We start from the raw sequence: 20,570 nt of genomic DNA on the forward strand, positions 1-20,570 counted from the left end.
ACGTCAAGGATGAAGAGAAGTGGATTTGGGTTTCAAACATGGAAATTTCAAAAACCTCCCAAAACATGTATATATCTACCCCTAAACCCTAATCTTTGTCTTATGAAGCCAAGCATATGAAGAGAAGTGATTTTGGGTTTCAAACATGGAAACTTCAAAAACCTCCCAAAAGCTTAATTTTAGAGAGACTAAGAATGATCCATGCTTACCTTTTCATTGCCATGTTTTAAACTTGTTTTAACCTTGGTCAAACCTAGGATTTGACCAAGATTCAAATGGGAGTAAAAATTCAGAAAAATTCAAAAACAAATGAAAAACCAAAGCACATATATAGCCTTCTTATGTCATATAGTAAGCATTCAAGTTGATAAACAAGGTCTAGACATATTCAAAGAAGAAATATCATGTATCATATCTACCCCTAACCCTAAACTCTGTCTTATGAAGTCAAACATATGAAGAGAATTGGGGTTTTGGGTTTCAAACATAAAATTTTCAAGTACCTTCATTTTAGAGTGAGTAAGGAAGGATTCATGCTTACCGTTTCATTTTCATGTTTTAAACTTGTTTAAACCTAGGATTTGACCAAGATTTAAATAGGCATAAAAAATTCGAAAGAAATCAAAAAATGAAAAACCAAAGCACATATATAGCCTTCTTATATCATATAGTAAAAAATTCAAGTTGATAAACAAGGTCTAGACATATTCAAACAAGAAAAATCATGTATCTACACCTAACCATAAACTCTGTCTTAAGTGGTTTTGGGTTTCAAACATGGAAATTTCACAAACCTCCCAAAAGCTTCATTTTACAGTGACTAAGGAGGATCCATGCTTACCTTTTGGCTTAAACGTTTGAAACCAAAAACCACTTCTCTTCATGCATGCTTGACTTCATAAGACAGAGTTTAGCTAGGGTTAGGGGGTAGATACATGATTTTCCTGGTTTGAATATGTCTAGACCTTGTTTATCAACTTAATTGATTGCTTACTATATGACATAAGAAGACTATGTGCCTTGGTTTTCTTTTTTTTTGTTTTTTTTTTGAATTTTATGCTCATATATTTGAATCTTGGTCAAATCTTAGGCTTGACCAAGATTTAAACAAGTTTAAAACATGAAAATGAAAAGGGAAGCATGTATCCTTCTTAGTCACTCTAAAATGAAGCTTTTGGGATGTTCTTGAAATTTCCATGTTTGAAACCCAAAACGACTTCTCTTCATGCTAGACTTCATAAGATCAACAGGGGGTAGATACATGATTTGTCTGGTTTGGATATACCTAGACCTCGTTTAACTTGAATGCATACGATATGACATAAGAAGACTACGTGCTTTTGTTTTTCATTATTCTGATTTTTTTGAATTTTGTGCCCACCCATTTGTATCTTGGTCAAATCCTAGGCTTGATAATGATTTAAACAAGATTAAAATATGAAAATGCAAAGGTAAGCATGGATCCTTCTTAGTCACTCTAAAATGAAGCTTTTGGGAGCAAAACCACTTCTCTTCATATGCTTGACTTCATAAGACGGAGTTTAGGGGTTAGGGGGTATAGATACATGATTTGTCTAGTTTGAGTATGTCTAGACCTTGTTTATCAACTTAATTGGCTTACTATATGACATAAGAAAACTATTTGCTTTGGTTTTTTTTTTCCTGATTTTTTTCAATTTTGATGCCCATTTGAATCTTGTCAAATCCTAGGTTTGACCGAGATAATTTAAACAAGCTTAAAACATGAATATGAAAAGGGAAGCATGTATCCTTCTTTGTCACTCTAAAATGAAGTTTTTGGGAGGTTTTTCAAATTTCCATGTTTGAAACCCAAAACCACTTCTCTTCATATGCTTGACTTCATAAGACAAAGTTCAGGGGTTAGGGGGTATAGATACATGATTTGTCTAGTTTGAATATGTCTAGACCTTGTTTATCAACTTTAATGCTTACTATATGACATAAGAAAACTATTTGCTTTGGTTTTCTTTTTTCTAACTTTTTTTTCAATTTTGATGCCCATTTGAATCTTGTCAAATCCTAGGTTTGACCAAGATAACACGCAGCTTTGGCATTGCAGCTCAAAAAATTATGGGAGAACTTTCATCGGTATCTACAGGTCTATGGTTAGTTATCTATTTTTGGCTGCCTTCAGAAAAGTACAAGATTGTGTTCTGGAAGAAGAAAAAAATTGAAGACCTCGAAGAAAAAAAGTACTATCTTTTAGACTTTATTTTGTAATCGTTGGAGTCAGTTCATGTATCTCTACCATGTACTATTTGTTGCTATGAATATATGTTGTATTGATTGTCAAAAAAAAAAACCCAAGATCCTGAAAAACTGTTGGTCTATCCCGAGAAACGAGGAGGTTTAAGGAAACAAGGAGTCCAGCGCGTGCGGAAGGAGCTTTAATCGTGCGAGCATGCAGGGGCAAAATGAGGAAACTAGCGATTACTTTCTCTCCTGCCAGTCTTATACTTTAATAAATGGGCAAACTGAGCACGTTGTAGCTAATCCTTTTATTAATTAAGCAGCTATATTAGTCAATAAGATTGCCTTATGTTTTTCCTCAGTTTTCGCCAAGCCCTTATTTGTAACCCGCAGAAGGAGCTCAGACGGGAGGATTCCAGTTTAGTTGACCGTTCTGTGCTGACGTGTGGGGCTAGTAGAAAGGGACCGCGTGGGACAGGACGAGACCGCGTTTGGTTGTACGTGAGCGGGAGCTGGGTTCTGTCTCTCTCGGCGCGAATTGGCATTTTTAAGAGCACCTTTTCCCCCTCTGTCTCTTTGTCTTTATTAACCAAATTAGTATCAAATCTAGAGAAGCTTGCATTTCTGTCTTTCTTCAATTATTTGTTCCTTTTGGCCCTCGTTGTTTGCCCAATATGGCAGCAAATCTAGTACTCCCTCTGGTCCATAATCTAGAAGCAAATCTCCAGGGTAATGTACGACAAATTCACAGTCATAGTAAATCGAGAAACAAAAGTAGGGCCAACAAAATATAGTAGAATAGGGATAGATTAATAGGGATCCCTCCCTAGATAATAAGCTGCACACACAGCAGCCAACATAGTAACAGGTTCGAGGTTCTTCGCAACACCATCATACTAACAACATAACACCAAGGGATCCCTAGCTAACAACAAAATAGAAGCTGCTTTGCAGCAGCAGCACACGTCCAGGACTCCGCCTACCCAATCTTCCTCTGCCTCCACTTGTTGCTCCCCTTGGGAGCCTTGGGCTTGAGCGGAGGCATGCGCCCGGCGGAGATCTCCACCCGCTGGATGCTGCGGAGGTGCATGCCGAGCGCCCTGTGCTTGGAGCGGAAGGAGTAGGGGTTCACCGTCGAGCCGACCTTGGGGAAGGTGTTGCCGATGTTCTCGGCATGCGTGAGGACGCAGTTGAAGTCAGTGCCGTAGAGTCTCCGAGTGCAGAAGGGGCACCTGTAGACACCATTGGCGAAGTAGGAGACGATCGGCCGACCTGCAGCCTCCGCAGCACACGGCGAGTCTTGACGTGCTGGTCCTCTTCGTCGCTGCCAACGTCGCTGCCAGACAGCTGATCCATATCAAACGGGAACTATTAGTGAATGAGATGCAACGATGACTAACGTGGATGATAACAAAGTAAGGAAAAACAGAGCCAGCCTCAGTTAGAGTGGACACGATTATATGTCTACAGGGATGGTGTTAGCGAACCATAGCTCATGCACAACAGATTTGTACACAGCAATGGTTCGCTGAACCCACTCTGTAAAAATTTGTGCCCAACGATTCATCATAGGCAAAGAAACGGATTCCAGATCTGATTTTGAACAGATTCCAGAGTATTTGCAAAATTAAACGGTTGATATCTTTTGATTCGTGCATAAAATAACTGACTGAGATCCCATAAATTAACTGATTGAGATCCCATTATTACTTGCATAAATTAACCGAACGGCCGAACTTCAAATCTTAAACGAAATCAAGAAGGGATCAAAGCAAAATGGAATAAAATCGGCGCAAATATTAACCCAATACTCAACCATCTACAGATCGGCACTAATAGTTACTAGGGAACCAACATTGGGCCACTTCTTTTCGGCTTCTCCGTTGGCTTCTGGAAGAAGCTTCTCCCCACCACCTTCTCCTAGAAGCTCGAATCCAAAATTTGTTTTGGCTTATAATCTAGTTTGATCTAAACTCGAGTATAAGCCAGAACAAATTTGGCATCAGAGCTTCTGGGAGAAGTAGGTAGGAAGAAGCTTCCCCCATAAGCCATCGTAGAAGCCGAAAAGAAGTGGCCTAAAATAGGGTTCAAAAAGGAATGGGGAACAAAAAAGGGAGCAAACCATAGTTACCTCGTTCCATGGGTCGTCCATGCAGGTGTCGTAGGGGTTCGGAGGCGAGATGTACGGCACCGGCTCATAGGGGTCCCATCCCGGCGGGATACGACCGCCACCGGCGGCGGCGACGGGCTTTGAGGGGACGACGTCGAAGAGGGAGGCGTCGCGCTTGGAGACGACGGCGTCATGGACGATGGGATTCGCATTCTCCATGTCCATCTCGCCGGCTGAGAGGGAGAGGGTTTTTTGCTTTGGAGAAGATGATGGGACGTGAGAGGCGGCGTTGCATGAGCGAGTGTGAGTGACAGAGAGAGTGCGAGGAGGCGTCTATAAAGGCGAGGGCTGGTTAATGCGACCCGCGTCCTACGCGTCCACCATTTAACGTCTGCACGTCTTGGGCTTCTGCAACGCGACACGCGTCCACGATTGCACGTCTTCGACTTCTGCACCGCGACTCGCGTCAGTACCCGTCAACAATTGCACGTCTTCCACTTCTGCACCGCAACACGCGTACTCGAGTCTAACCCTGGAAATTTAGATATACTCTCGAGTCTTATACTGTAGCATTTTTTGTGTGCTCAGTTTTCCCCTTGAGTACTAATACTGGCTAGTGCAATATACTCAGTTTTACCTCAACTGCCTGGTCAACAGAGAGTCAACAAATGGGATTAACTAGTTAAATGAGTCAACAAATGGGATTATCAGTTCGTTTTCACGTGTTAAACTTGTCTAAATATTGGTCAAACCTAGGATTTGACCAAGATTCAAATGGGCAGAAAATTAAAAAAAAAACAGAAAAATGAAAAACCAAAGCACATAGTCTTCTTATGTCATATAGTAAGCATTAAAGGTGATAAACAAGGTCTAGACATATTCAAACCATACAAATCATGTATCTACCCCCTAACCCCTAAACTCTGTCTAATGAAGTCAGGCATGAAGAGAAGTGGTTTTGGGTTTCAAACATGGAAATTTCAAAAACCTCCCAAAAACTTCATTTTAGAGTGACTAAGAAGGATACATGCTTCCCTTTTCATTTTCATGTTTTAAACTTGTTTAAATCTTGGTCAAACCTAGGATTTGACCAAGATTCAAATGGGCATTAAAATTTAAAAATCAGAAAAATGAAAAACCAAAGCACATAGTGTTCTTAAGTCATATAGTAAGCATTAAAGTTGATAAACAAGGTCTAGACATATTCAAACCATACAAATCATGTATCTACCCCCTAACCCCTAAACTCTGTCTTGTGAAGTCAAGCATGAAGAGAACTGGTTTTGGGTTTTAAACATGGAAATTTCAAAAACCTCCCAAAAACTTCATTTTAGAGTGACTAAGAAAGATACATGCTTCCCTTTTCATTTTCATGTTTTAAACTTGTTTAAATCTTGGTCAAACCTAGGATTTGACCAAGATTCAAATGGGCATCAAAATTTAAAAAAATCAGAAAAATGAAAAACCAAAGCACATAGTTTTCTTATGCCATATAGTAAGCATTCAAGTTGATAAACAAGGTCTATACATATTTAAACCAGACAAATCATGTATCTATACCCCTAAACCTTAAACTCTGTCTTATGAAGTCTAGCATGAAGAGAAGTCGTTTTGGGTTTCAAACATGGAAATTTCAAGAACATCCCAAAAGCTTCATTTTAGTGTGACTAAGAAGGATCAAGGCTTACCTTTTCATTTTCATGTTTTAAACTCGTTTAAATCCTGGTCAAATATAGGTTTGACCAAGATTCAAATGGGCATAAAATAAAAATATAGAAAAATGAAAAACCAAAGCACATAGTCTTCTTATGTCATATAGTAAGCATTAAAGTTGATAAACAAGGTCTAGTCTTAATCAAACTAGACAAATCATGTATCTACCCGCTAACCCCTAAACTCTGTCTTATGAAGTCTAGCATGAAGAGAAGTCGTTTTGGGTTCAAACATGGAAATTTCAAGAACATCCCAAAAGCTTCATTTTAGTGTGACTAAGAAGGATCAAGGCTTACCTTTTCATTTTCATGTTTTAAACTTGTTTAAATCCTGGTTAAATCTAGGATTTGACCAAGATTCAAATGGGCATAAAATAAAAAAATAGAAAAATGAAAAACCAAAGCACATAGTCTTCTTATGTCATATAGTAAGCATTAAAGTTGATAAACAAGGTCTAGACTTATTCAAACTAGACAAATCATGTATCTATCCGCAAACCCCTAAACTCTATCTTATGAAGTCAAGCATGAAGAGAAGTGCATGGTTTTGGGTTTCAAACATGGAAATTTCAAAAAACTCCCAAAAATTCATTTTAGAGTGACTAAGAAGGATACATGCTTCCCTTTTCATTTTCATGTTATATACTTTTTTAAATCTTGGTCAAACCTAGGATTTTACCAAGATTCAAATGTGCATCAAAATTCCAAAAAAATCAGAAAAATGAAAAAACAAAGCACATAGTTTTCTTATGTCATATAGTAAGCATTAAAGTTGATAAACAAGGTCTAGACATATTCAAACAAGAAAAATCATGTATCTACCCCCTAACCCTAAACTCTGTCTTATGTAGTCAAGCATGAAGAGAAGTGCTTTTGGGTTTCAAACATGGAAATTTCAAAAACCACCCAAAAGCTTTATTTTAGAGTGACTAAGAAGGATCCATGCTTATCTTTTCATTTTCATATTTTAAACTTGTTTAAATCATTGTCAAACCTAGGATTTGACCAAGATTCAAATGGGCATAAAATTAAAAAAATCAGAAAAATGAAAAACTAAAGCACATAATCTTCTTATGTCATATATATAGTAAGCATTTAAAAGATGATAAATAAGGTCTAGACAATTCAAATAATACAAATCATGTATCTACCCCTAACCCTAAACTCTATCTTATGAAGTCAAGCATGAAGAGAAGTGGTTTTTGGTTTCAAACACGAAAATTTCAAAAACCTCCCAAAAGCTTCATTTTAATTAGATTAACTTATTAATTATGAAGGATCCAGGATTGATTACCTTTTCATTGTCATGTTTTAAACTTGTTTAAATCTTGGTCAAACCTAGGATTTGACCAAGATTCGAATGGGCATAAAAATTAAGAAAAAAATCGTAAGAATGAAAAACCAAAGCACATAGCCTTCTTATGTCATATAGTAAGCATTCTAATTGATAAACAAGGTCTAGACATGTTCAAACCAGAAAAATCATGTATCTACCCCTAACCCTAAACTATGTCTTATGAAGTCAAGCATGCATGAAGAGAAGTGGTTTTGGGTTTCAAACATTAAAATTTCAAAAAACTCACAAAAGCTTCATTTTAGAAGCGACTAATAAGGATCGATGCTTACCTTTTCATTTTCATGTTTTTACTTATTTGAATCTTGGTCAAATCCTAGGTTTGACCAAGATTTAAACAAGTTTAAAACATGAAAATGAAATGGGAAGTGTGTATCCTTCTTAGTCAGTCTAAAATGAAGCTTTTGGGATGTTCTTGAAATTTCCATGTTTGAAACCCAAAACCACTTAAGACAGAGTTTTTGGTTAGGTGTAGATACATGATTTTTCTTGTTTGAATATGTCTAGACCTTGTTTATCAACTTGAATGTTTATGACATAAGAAGGCTATATATGTGCTTTGGTTTTCCATTTTTTTCATTTTTTTCGATTTTTTTATGGCCATTTAAATATTGGTCAAATCCTAGGTTTGACCAAGGTTTAATCAAGTTTAAAACATGACAATGAAAAGGTAAGAATGAATCCTTTCTTAGTCACTCTAAAATGAAGGTACTTGAAATTTTTATGTTTGAAACACAAAACCCCAGTTCTCTTCATATGTTTGACTTCATAAGACAGAGTTTAGGGTTAGGGGTAGATATGATACGTAGTACATGATATTTCTGGTTTGAATATGTCTAGACCTTGTTTATCAACTTGAATGCTTACTATATGACATAAGAAGGCTATATATGTGCTTTGGTTTTTCATTTTTTTTATTTTTTTTGAATTTTTACGCCCGTTTGAATCTTGGTCAAATCCTAGGTTTGACCAAGGTTAAAACAAGTTTAAAACATGGCAATGAAAAGGTAAGCATGGATCCTTCTTAGTCACTCTAAAATGAAGCTTTTGGGAGGTTTGTGAAATTTCCATGTTTGAAACCCAAAATCACTTCTCCTCATACTTAACTTCATAAGACAGAGTTTAGGGTTAGGGGGTAGATACATGTTTTGTGTGGTTTGAATATGTCTAGACCTTGTTTATCAACTTGAATGCTTACTATATGACATAAGAATACTATGTGCTTTGGTTTTTTCATTTTTCTGATTTTTTTAATTGTTAAACCCATTTGAATCTTGGTCAAATCCTAGGTTTGAGCAAGATTTAAACAAGTTTAAAACATGAAAATGGAAAGCTAAGCATGAATCATTCTTAGTCACTCTAAAAATCTTTTGGTCTGCAGAAGAGTCGAATCTGCAATCAGTAGTTACAAAAGCGACCCACCTTAGGGATGGATAATAAGACTTGGGCAATATAAACGTTGATACTTACTTTGTGATACTAAAATATATGTATCTAGACATATTTCAGTTGTAGATACATCCATTTTAACATCAAGTAATATGGATCGGAGGACTAGCTAAAGAACAATGAGAGGCAGTGTTTCTCTCCCCCAGCCTACTTGGCGGAGTGGCCCTCCATCAGGACAGGTGGTGATTCCGCTTCTCTCGTTGGAATTCCTTATCCCCCAGCCTACTCGGCGACGTGCGCTCCTCAGTGACCTGCGCGAGGGCGCCTCGGCGACCTACGCAAAGGTGGCTGGACTCGGAGCGCATCGACTTCCTTCTGCGGTGCCTGGATTGGATCGACCATCCCGCGCGTGTCCTCCACCATATTGTTTTTCTTCAAGATGCTGTCATCCATCATCTTCTTCACCGCATCATGTTGGGTGTTGAGGCTCCCGTTGAGAGCTTGAACGCACCTGTTTGATAGCTCGACGTTTTCTTCGTGAAGAAAGCCGCACTCGATCTTAAGCATCAAATTCTCGCCCTTGAGCTTCTTGATGACAGAGTTCGTTTCCTCACTTGATGGAACGCTCACATCATGCAGCTTGCCCCGGCCGGTGACCACGTCCTTCAAAGTATCGACATCATCGCGAAAGTTGGAGGCGAGTTTCACGAGAGTTTTAAGCTCAGCTCTGAAACACGCCGATGCTTCCTGCATGGCAATATCATCAGTACCGAAACAAAGTGACGAGAGGAAGACGAAAATGTCCAATCAGTGGTAACCTCTAAGCGCAGGAGACAGGGGTTGAAGTCGTCACGAGAAGATGTCAGGGTGCGTCGTGGGGCACTGAGATATGTATAAAAAGGATTAATACAGAATAAAGAGTTGGGACCTCCGGGCCAGGAAGAATCAAGAAACATGGCGATGGAAACCAACCAGGAATCTTCGACCGCACGACTGACGCCGTTCCGAGACGAGCGCGAAGCAGGGCCTTCGTTTTCTGGCGGGCCCTTTCTCGCGGCCAGCATCTGGATAGACCGCCGGCGGGAACTCTCCGCGTCCTTGGTCAACACTAGATGGTGCTTCTTCAAGCGAGATGGTGGCCTTGACTTCGGAGGCATCGCTGGAAGTGGAAGGAGACTGGAAGTGAAGCAAGAAGGGGATGGAAGAAGTACTCCCCCCTATTAAAACCAGACAACCGTCTCATGCCCTCGCTTCGAGCAACCTGGTCCGCCCATCCTAAATCAACGGCCGAGAGGGGGCTCCCTTGCGAACTGAGATCCAGTGACTTTACCCAACAGAAGTTACCATGAACTTTACCTATACGAGCCATCAGGTTAAGATCCAACGAACATGGTCGATCTAAAATTTGAAATTAAAATTTATGTAGCTCAGAAAAAAACAGAAAAACTTTACATTAAGACGTATTCTCGGAAAGTTCCAGTCCATTTAAAATATTAGTTTAGTTTAAGTTCAAAATTTGGATCAACCGCGAGCGTTGGATCTTGATCGAATGGCTCACGTGTGTAAATTCGCATGGTGACTTCTCTTAGGGTGTGTTCGGTTCTGGAACGGCGTGGGATGGAATGGAATGGTTCCGTTCAAGAGGAATGGAATGGTTCCATCCCCGCGTTCGGTTTGGACAAAAAGGAGGAACGGAATGGTTCTGTTTTTTGTTCGGTTGGAGGAATTGGAGAGCAGAACGGAATGTGGTTAAACTAAACTTTTGTCTAAAAATCGTAATTAACAATGGCAAATAGCCTTTTAAATCTTAAAATCGTAATTAACAGCGCCTAATGGCCTTTTTAATCTTAAAATCTTAATTAAAGTTATTTTTGTACGGTTGGGGAATTTGGGGAGTAGAACGGAATGAAGTTAAAGTTTAATCTTTTGTCTGAAAATCGTAATTAATAGTGGCAAATGGCCTTTTTAAAGTCACTGGATCTCAGTCCGCGAAGGGTCAGGACGCGGGAGCAGAAGCAAATGAATCGAGAGCGGTCCGAAGTATCCTGTCCGTCCACCGTAAATCAACGGGACAGAGCGGCTACCTTCTCTTCGAAGGCTCTGGCGCGCAAACCGAGGAATTGACATCTGTCGGCTAGTATAGAATTTTATAGCACGCCATTAATCGAGCTAGCAAGATCGTACCATCGACTACAACTCGATGGACGTCCAAAGCTACGAATAGTCGTGGAAACAATGAATGCGAGCTGTGGTAGTACTACTGTAGTAGTGAAGCAATGGGGATTATCTGGAGCAAGTACGGAGTACCGAGTACAGTACTACAAAAGTGCTGTTCGTTGTTTTCGCAGTTCATTTTAGCGTAACGTCCAGGTTGTTGTCGAACCAGCTGTTAGATTTTGGGTAATTATTGTTAAGTTGCTGCTTCTTAATTAAAATTTATCAAAGTCATGTAGACTAGATCGATTTGTGAGAACATCCCAAAAGCTTCATTCATTTTAGAATGACTAAGAAGGATCCATTCTTACCTTTTCTTTTCATGTTTTAAACTTGTTTAAACCTTGGTCAAACCTAGGATTTGACCAAGATTTAAATGGGCATAAAAATTCAGAAAAAATCAAAAAATGAAAAACCAAAGCACATATATAGCCTTCTTATGTCATATAGTAAGCACTGGAGTTGATAAAAACTCTGTCTTATGAAGTCAAACATATGAAGAGAACTGGTTTTGGGTTTCAAACATGGAAATTTCACAAACCTCCCAAAAGCTTCATTCTACAGTGACTAAGAAGGATCCAGGCTTACCTTTTTCATTTTCAATTTCTTAACTTGTTTAAATCTTGGTCAAACCTAGGATTTGACCAAGATTCAAATGGGTATAACAATTCAAAAAAAACGGAAAAAACCAAAGAACATAGTCTTCTGATGTCATATAGTAAGCATTCAAGTTGATAAACAAGGTCTAGACATATTCAAACCAAACAAATCATGTATCTACCCCCTAACCCTAAACTCTGCCTTATGAAGTCAAGCATGAAGAGAAGTGATTTTGGGTTTGAAACATGGAAATTTCAAAAACCTCCCAAAAGCTTCATTTTAGAGTGACTAAGAAGGATCCATGCTTACCTTTTCATTGCCATGTTTTAAACTTGTTTTAACCTTGGTCAAACCTAGGATTTGACCAAGATTCAAATGGGAGTAAAAATTCAGAAAAATTCAAAAAAAAAATGAAAAACCAAAGCACATATATAGCCTTCTTATGTCATATAGTAAGCATTCAAGTTGATAAACAAGGTCTAGACATATTCAAAGCAGAAATATCATGTATCATATCTACCCCTAACCCTAAACTCTGTCTTATGAAGTCAAACATATGAAGAGAATTGGGGTTTTGGGTTTCAAACATAAAATTTTCAAGTACCTTCATTTTAGAGTGAGTAAGGAAGGATTCATGCTTACCGTTTCATTTTCATGTTTTAAACTTGTTTAAACCTAGGATTTGACCAAGATTTAAATAGGCATAAAAAATTCGAAAGAAATCAAAAAATGAAAAGCCAAAGCACATATATAGCCTTCTTATATCATATAGTAAAAAACTCAAGTTGATAAACAAGGTCTAGACATATTCAAACAAGAAAAATCATGTATCTACACCTAACCATAAACTCTGTCTTAAGTGGTTTTGGGTTTCAAACATGGAAATTTCACAAACCTCCCAAAAGCTTCATTTTACAGTGACTAAGGAGGATCCATGCTTACCTTTTGGCTTAAACGTTTGAAACCAAAAACCACTTCTCTTCATGCATGCTTGACTTCATAAGACAGAGTTTAGCTAGGGTTAGGGGGTAGATACATGATTTTCCTGGTTTGAATATGTCTAGACCTTGTTTATCAACTTAATTGATTGCTTACTATATGACATAAGAAGACTATGTGCCTTGGTTTTCATTTTTTTTTGTTTTTTTTTGAATTTTATGCTCATATATTTGAATCTTGGTCAAATCTTAGGCTTGACCAAGATTTAAACAAGTTTAAAACATGAAAATGAAAAGGGAAGCATGTATCCTTCTTAGTCACTCTAAAATGAAGCTTTTGGGATGTTCTTGAAATTTCCATGTTTGAAACCCAAAACGACTTCTCTTCATGCTAGACTTCATAAGATCAACAGGGGGTAGATATATGATTTGTCTGGTTTGGATATACCTAGACCTCGTTTAACTTGAATGCATACGATATGACATAAGAAGACTACGTGCTTTTGTTTTTCATTATTCTGATTTTTTTGAATTTTGTGCCCACCCATTTGTATCTTGGTCAAATCCTAGGCTTGATAATGATTTAAACAAGATTAAAATATGAAAATGCAAAGGTAAGCATTGATCCTTCTTAGTCACTCTAAAATGAAGCTTTTGGGAGCAAAACCACTTCTCTTCATATGCGCTTGACTTCATAAGACGGAGTTTAGGGGTTAGGGGGTATAGATACATGATTTGTCTAGTTTGAATATGTCTAGACCTTGTTTATCAACTTAATTGGCTTACTATATGACATAAGAAAACTATTTGCTTTGGTTTTTCTTTTTCCTGATTTTTTTCAATTTTGATGCCCATTTGAATCTTGTCAAATCCTAGGTTTGACCGAGATAATTTAAACAAGCTTAAAACATGAATATGAAAAGGGAAGCATGTATCCTTCTTTGTCACTCTAAAATTAAGTTTTTGGGAGGTTTTTCAAATTTCCATGTCTGAAACCCAAAACCACTTCTCTTCATATGCTTGACTTCATAAGACAAAGTTCAGGGGTTAGGGGGTATAGATACATGATTTGTCTAGTTTGAATATGTCTAGACCTTGTTTATATATCAACTTTAATGCTTACTATATGACATAAGAAAACTATTTGCTTTGGTTTTCTTTTTTCTGACTTTTTTTTCAATTTTGATGCCCATTTGAATCTTGTCAAATCCTAGGTTTGACCAAGATAATTTAAACAAGCTTAAAACATGAATATGAAAAGGGGAGCATGTATCCTTCTTAGTCACTCTAAAATGTAATTTTTGGGAGGTTTTTGAAATTTCCATGTTTGAAACCCAAAACCACTTCTCTTCACATGCTTGACTTCATAAGACAGAGTTTAGGGGTTAGGGGTATAGATACATGATTTGTCTGGTTTAATATGTCTAGACCTTGTTTATCAACTTTAATGCTTACTATATGACATAAGAAGACTATGTGATTTGGTTTTTCATTTTTCTGTTTTTTATTTTTCTGCCCATTTGAATCTTGGTCAAATCCTAGGTTTGACCAAGATTTAGACAAGTTTAACACGTAAATGAGTTAACTTGGATTTCCTACCCTTGAATCCATAGGAAACTTTGTTCTAATGCACTATTATAATCAACCGAGTTTTTACACCAACAGGTCTGTCACTTACGTGTGGTGCCCACGCTTGAGGTCCCACACTTCAAAGGAGCACAAGTCACGTGCTATAGGTACGCAAACTCCCAGCCATCTTCTTTGTCAAGAGAAGACGCATCAGGATGCGTATTGGAAGTCTGTGGGTCCTTCTGGATCCTTCCGTTGTCCCTCTCACAAAAAAAAACAAATCTCTCTCATTCTCGGCCTCGCTCGACTCGCTCGCTCGACTCGCTCGCTCGCACCTCCTGCTCACTGACAAACCCTGCACAAAAGTCAACATCATCACCCGAAAAAGGGGAGACACCATAATGCTCTCCCTTCTTCTCTCCTTCCGACTGATCCCTCTTCCTCTGAGTTTCACTCGACGGGCAAACACCCATGTGCTGCATAGTAATAGTAATAATAAAAAGGTAGTACTCGTTGAAAAATCGATATACGAATCTGTAATTAAATAGGTTAAACTAGGGTTTTGCCCAGTTCTACAGATCAAGGGTTCAAAAAAATCCAACTACGGGGTTCGAACAACACGATTCTAATCCAAGATTTTTTTCGACCTAGGTCACCCAAATGGCCTCAAACTATAGGGTTAGCATCTAGTGCAGTATGTGTGAAAATGTATGCACTATGTGTGCTATAACTTGTATGTCTTTCATATTTGAACCAAATTTGAACAAGTTTGAAATATTTGAAAAGGGGCTTTTGGCTTAAACGTTTGAAACCAAAAACCACTTCTCTTCATGCATGCTTGACTTCATAAGACAGAGTTTAGCTAGGGTTAGGGGGTAGATGCATGATTTTCCTGGTTTGAATATGTCTAGACCTTGTTTATCAACTTAATTGAATGCTTACTATATGACATAAGAATACTATGTGCCTTGTTTTTTATTTTTTGATTTTTTTAAATTTTATGCCCATTTGAATCTTGGTCAAATCCTAGGTTTGAACATGGTTTAAACAAGTTTAAATCATGAATATGAAAAATTAAGCATCTATCTATCCTTCTTAGTCACTCCAAAATGTAGCTCTTGGGAGGTTTTTTCGAAATTTCCATGTTTGAAACCAAAACCACTTCTTTTCATGCATGCTTGACTTCATAAGACAGAGTTTAGGGTTAGGGGTAGATATATACATGATTTTCTGGTTTGAATATGTCTAGGCCTTGTTTATCAACTTGAATGCTTACTATATATATATATGACATAAGAATGTTATGTCCTTTGTTTTTTCATTCTTTTGATTTTTTATGAATTTCCATGACCATTTGAATCTTTTTGTCAAATCCTAGAGGTTTGACCAAGATTGAAACAAGTTTAAAACATGAAAATGAAAAGGGAAGCTTGTATATCCTTCTTAGTCACTCTAAAATGAAGTTTTTGGGAGGTTTTTGAAATTTCCATGTTTGAAACCCAAAACCACTTCTCTTCATGCTAGACATCATAAGACAATTTAATTAGGGGTTAGGGGGTAGATACATGATTTGTCTGGTTTGAATATGTCCAAACCTTGCTTGTTTATCAAGTTGAATGCTTGCTATATGACATAAGAATGCTTACCATATGTTTGAATTTTAAAAGCATATAGTCTTCTTATGTCATATAGTAAGCATTCAAAAGTTTTTCTTTGAGAGAGTAGCATGCATTCAAAAGTTGATAAATAAGATTTGTACATATTCAAACCAGACAAATCATGTATCTACACCCGGCCCCTAACCCTAAACTCTGTCTTATGAAGTCAAGCATGAAGAGAAGTGCTTTTGGGTTTCAAACATGGAAATTTCACAAACCTCCCAAAAGCTTCATTTTACAGTGACTAAGAAGGATCCAGGCTTACCTTTTCATTTTCATTTTTTAAACTGCTTGTTTAAATCTTGATCAAACCTAGGATTTGACCAAGATTCAAATGGGCATAAAAAATCAGGAAAAAATGAAAAAATGAAAAAACAAAGCACATATATAGCCTTCTTATGTCATATATATAGTAAGCATTCAATTAAGTTGATAATTTTAAACAAGGTCTATACATATTCAAACCAGAAAAAAGCATGTATCTACCCATGCATATATATATATAACCCTATACTTTTGTCTTATGAAGACGTCAAGGATGAAGAGAAGTGGATTTGGGTTTCAAACATGGAAATTTCAAAAACCTCCCAAAACATGTATATATCTACCCCTAAGCCCTAATCTTTGTCTTATGAAGCCAAGCATATGAAGAGAAGTGATTTTGGGTTTCAAACATGGAAACTTCAAAAACCTCCCAAAAGCTTAATTTTAGAGAGACTAAGAATGATCCATGCTTACCTTTTCATTGCCATGTTTTAAACTTGTTTTAACCTTGGTCAAACCTAGGATTTGACCAGAATTCAAATGGGAGTAAAAATTCAGAAAAATTCAAAAAAAAAGAAAAACCAAAGCACATATATAGCCTTCTTATGTCATATAGTAAGCATTCAAGTTGATAAACAAGGTCTAGACATATTCAAAGCAGAAATATCATGTATCATATCTACCCCTAACCCTAAACTCGTCTTATGAAGTCAAACATATGAAGAGGATTGGGGTTTTGGGTTTCAAACATAAAATTTTCAAGTACCTTCATTTTAGAGTGAGTAAGGAAGGATTCATGCTTACTGCTTTCATTTTCATGTTTTAAACTTGTTTAAACCTAGGATTTGACCAAGATTTAAATAGGCATAAAAAATTCGAAAGAAATCAAAAAATGAAAAACCAAAGCACATATATAGCCTTCTTATATCATATAGTAAAAAATTCAAGTTGATAAACAAGGTCTGTACATATTCAAACAAGAAAAATCATGTATCTACACCTAACCATAAACTCTGTCTTAAGTGGTTTTGGGTTTCAAACATGGAAATTTCACAAACCTCCCAAAAGCTTCATTTTACAGTGACTAAGGAGGATCCATGCTTACCTTTTGGCTTAAACGTTTGAAACCAAAAACCACTTCTCTTCATGCATGCTTGACTTCATAAGACAGAGTTTAGCTAGGGTTAGGGGGTAGATACATGATTTTCCTGGTTTGAATATGTCTAGACCTTGTTTATCAACTTAATTGATTGCTTACTATATGACATAAGAAGACTATGTGCCTTGGTTTTCATTTTTTTGTTTTTTTTGAATTTTATGCTCATATATTTGAATCTTGGTCAAATCTTAGGTTTGACCAAGATTTAAACAAGTTTAAAACATGAAAATGAAAAGGGAAGCATGTATCCTTCTTAGTCACTCTAAAATGAAGCTTTTGGGATGTTCTTGAAATTTCCATGTTTGAAACCCAAAACGACTTCTCTTCATGCTAGACTTCATAAGATCAACAGGGGGTAGATACATGATTTGTCTGGTTTGGATATACCTAGACCTCGTTTAACTTGAATGCATACGACATGACATAAGAAGACTACGTGCTTTTGTTTTTCATTATTCTGATTTTTTTGAATTTTGTGCCCACCCATTTGTATCTTGGTCAAATCCTAGGCTTGATAATGATTTAAACAAGATTAAAATATGAAAATGCAAAGGTAAGCATGGATCCTTGTTAGTCACTCTAAAATGAAGCTTTTGGGAGCAAAACCACTTCTCTTCATATGCGCTTGACTTCATAAGACGGATTTTAGGTGTTAGTGGGTATAGATACATGATTTGTCTAGTTTGAATATGTCTAGACCTTGTTTATCAACTTAATTGGCTTACTATATGACATAAGAAAACTATTTGCTTTGGTTTTTCTTTTTCCTGATTTTTTTCAATTTTGATGCCCATTTGAATCTTGTCAAATCCTAGGTTTGACCGAGATAATTTAAACAAGCTTAAAACATGAATATGAAAAGGGAAGCATGTATCCTTCTTTGTCACTCTAAAATTAAGTTTTTGGGAGGTTTTTCAAATTTCCATGTTTGAAACCCAAAACCACTTCTCTTCATATGCTTGACTTCATAAGATAGAGTTCAGGGGTTAGGGGGTATAGATACATGATTTGTCTAGTTTGAATATGTCTAGACCTTGTTTATATATCAACTTTAATGCTTACTATATGACATAAGAAAACTATTTGCTTTGGTTTTCTTTTTTCTGACTTTTTTTTCAATTTTGATGCCCATTTGAATCTTGTCAAATCCTAGGTTTGACCAAGATAATTTAAACAAGCTTAAAACATGAATATGAAAAGGGGAGCATGTATCCTTCTTAGTCACTCTAAAATGTAATTTTTGGGAGGTTTTTGAAATTTCCATGTTTGAAACCCAAAACCACTTCTCTTCACATGCTTGACTTCATAAGACAGAGTTTAGGGGTTAGGGGTATAGATACATGATTTGTCTGGTTTAATATGTCTAGACCTTGTTTATCAACTTTAATGCTTACTATATGACATAAGAAGACTATGTGATTTGGTTTTTCATTTTTCTGTTTTTTATTTTTCTGCCCATTTGAATCTTGGTCAAATCCTAGGTTTGACCAAGATTTAGACAAGTTTAACACGTAAATGAGTTAACTTGGATTTCCTACCCTTGAATCCATAGGAAACTTTGTTCTAATGCACTATTATAATCAACCGAGTTTTTACACCAACAGGTCTGTCACTTACGTGTGGTGCCCACGCTTGAGGTCCCACACTTCAGTGAGCACAAGTCACGTGCTATAGGTACGCAAACTCCCAGCCATCTTCTTTGTCAAGAGAAGACGCATCAGGATGCGTATTGGAAGTCTGTGGGTCCTTCTGGATCCTTCCGTTGTCCCTCTCACAAAAAAAAACAAATCTCTCTCATTCTCGGCCTCGCTCGACTCGCTCGCTCGCTCGCTCGCTCGCACCTCCTGCTCACTGACAAACCCTGCACAAAAGTCAACATCATCACCCGAAAAAGGGGAGACACCATAATGCTCTCCCTTCTTCTCTCCTTCCGACTGATCCCTCTTCCTCCGAGTTTCACTCGACGGGCAAACACCCATGTGCTGCATAGTAATAGTAATAATAAAAAGGTAGTACTCATTGAAAAATCGATATACGAATCTGTAATTAAATAGGTTAAACTAGGGTTTTGCCCAGTTCTACAGATCAAGGGTTCAAAAAAATCCAACTACGGGGTTCGAACAACACGATTCTAATCCAAGATTTGTTTCGACCTAGGTCACCCAAATGGCCTCAAACTATAGGGTTAGCATCTAGTGCAGTATGTGTGAAAATGTATGCACTATGTGTGCTATAACTTGTATGTCTTTCATATTTGAACCAAATTTGAACAAGTTTGAAATATTTGAAAAGGGGCTTTTGGCTTAAACGTTTGAAACCAAAAACCACTTCTCTTCATGCATGCTTGACTTCATAAGACAGAGTTTAGCTAGGGTTAGGGGGTAGATGCATGATTTTCCTGGTTTGAATATGTCTAGACCTTGTTTATCAACTTAATTGAATGCTTACTATATCACATAAGAATACTATGTGCCTTGTTTTTTATTTTTTGATTTTTTTAAATTTTATGCCCATTTGAATCTTGGTCAAATCCTAGGTTTGAACATGGTTTAAACAAGTTTAAATCATGAATATGAAAAATTAAGCATCTATCTATCCTTCTTAGTCACTCCAAAATGTAGCTCTTGGGAGGTTTTTTCGAAATTTCCATGTTTGAAACCAAAACCACTTCTTTTCATGCATGCTTGACTTCATAAGACATAGTTTAGGGTTAGGGGTAGATATATACATGATTTTCTGGTTTGAATATGTCTAGGCCTTGTTTATCAACTTGAATGCTTACTATATATATATGACATAAGAATGTTATGTCCTTTGTTTTTTCATTCTTTTGATTTTTTATGAATTTCCATGCCCATTTGAATCTTTTGGTCAAATCCTAGAGGTTTGACCAAGATTGAAACAAGTTTAAAACATGAAAATGAAAAGGGAAGCTTGTATATCCTTCTTAGTCACTCTAAAATGAAGTTTTTGGGAGGTTTTTGAAATTTCCATGTTTGAAACCCAAAACCACTTCTCTTCATGCTAGACATCATAAGACAATTTAATTAGGGGTTAGGGGCTAGATACATGATTTGTCTGGTTTGAATATGTCCAAACCTTGCTTGTTTATCAACTTGAATGCTTGCTATATGACATAAGAATGCTTACCATATGTTTGAATTTTAAAAGCATATAGTCTTCTTATGTCATATAGTAAGCATTCAAAAGTTTTTCTTTGAGAGAGTAGCATGCATTCAAAAGTTGATAAATAAGATTTGTACATATTCAAACCAGACAAATCATGTATCTACACCCGGCCCCTAACCCTAAACTCTATCTTATGAAGTCAAGCATGAAGAGAAGTGCTTTTGGGTTTCAAACATGGAAATTTCACAAACCTCCCAAAAGCT

Source organism: Lolium perenne, chromosome 3, assembly GCF_019359855.2.
Source record: "Lolium perenne isolate Kyuss_39 chromosome 3, Kyuss_2.0, whole genome shotgun sequence".
Classification (NCBI taxonomy): domain Eukaryota; kingdom Viridiplantae; phylum Streptophyta; class Magnoliopsida; order Poales; family Poaceae; genus Lolium; species Lolium perenne.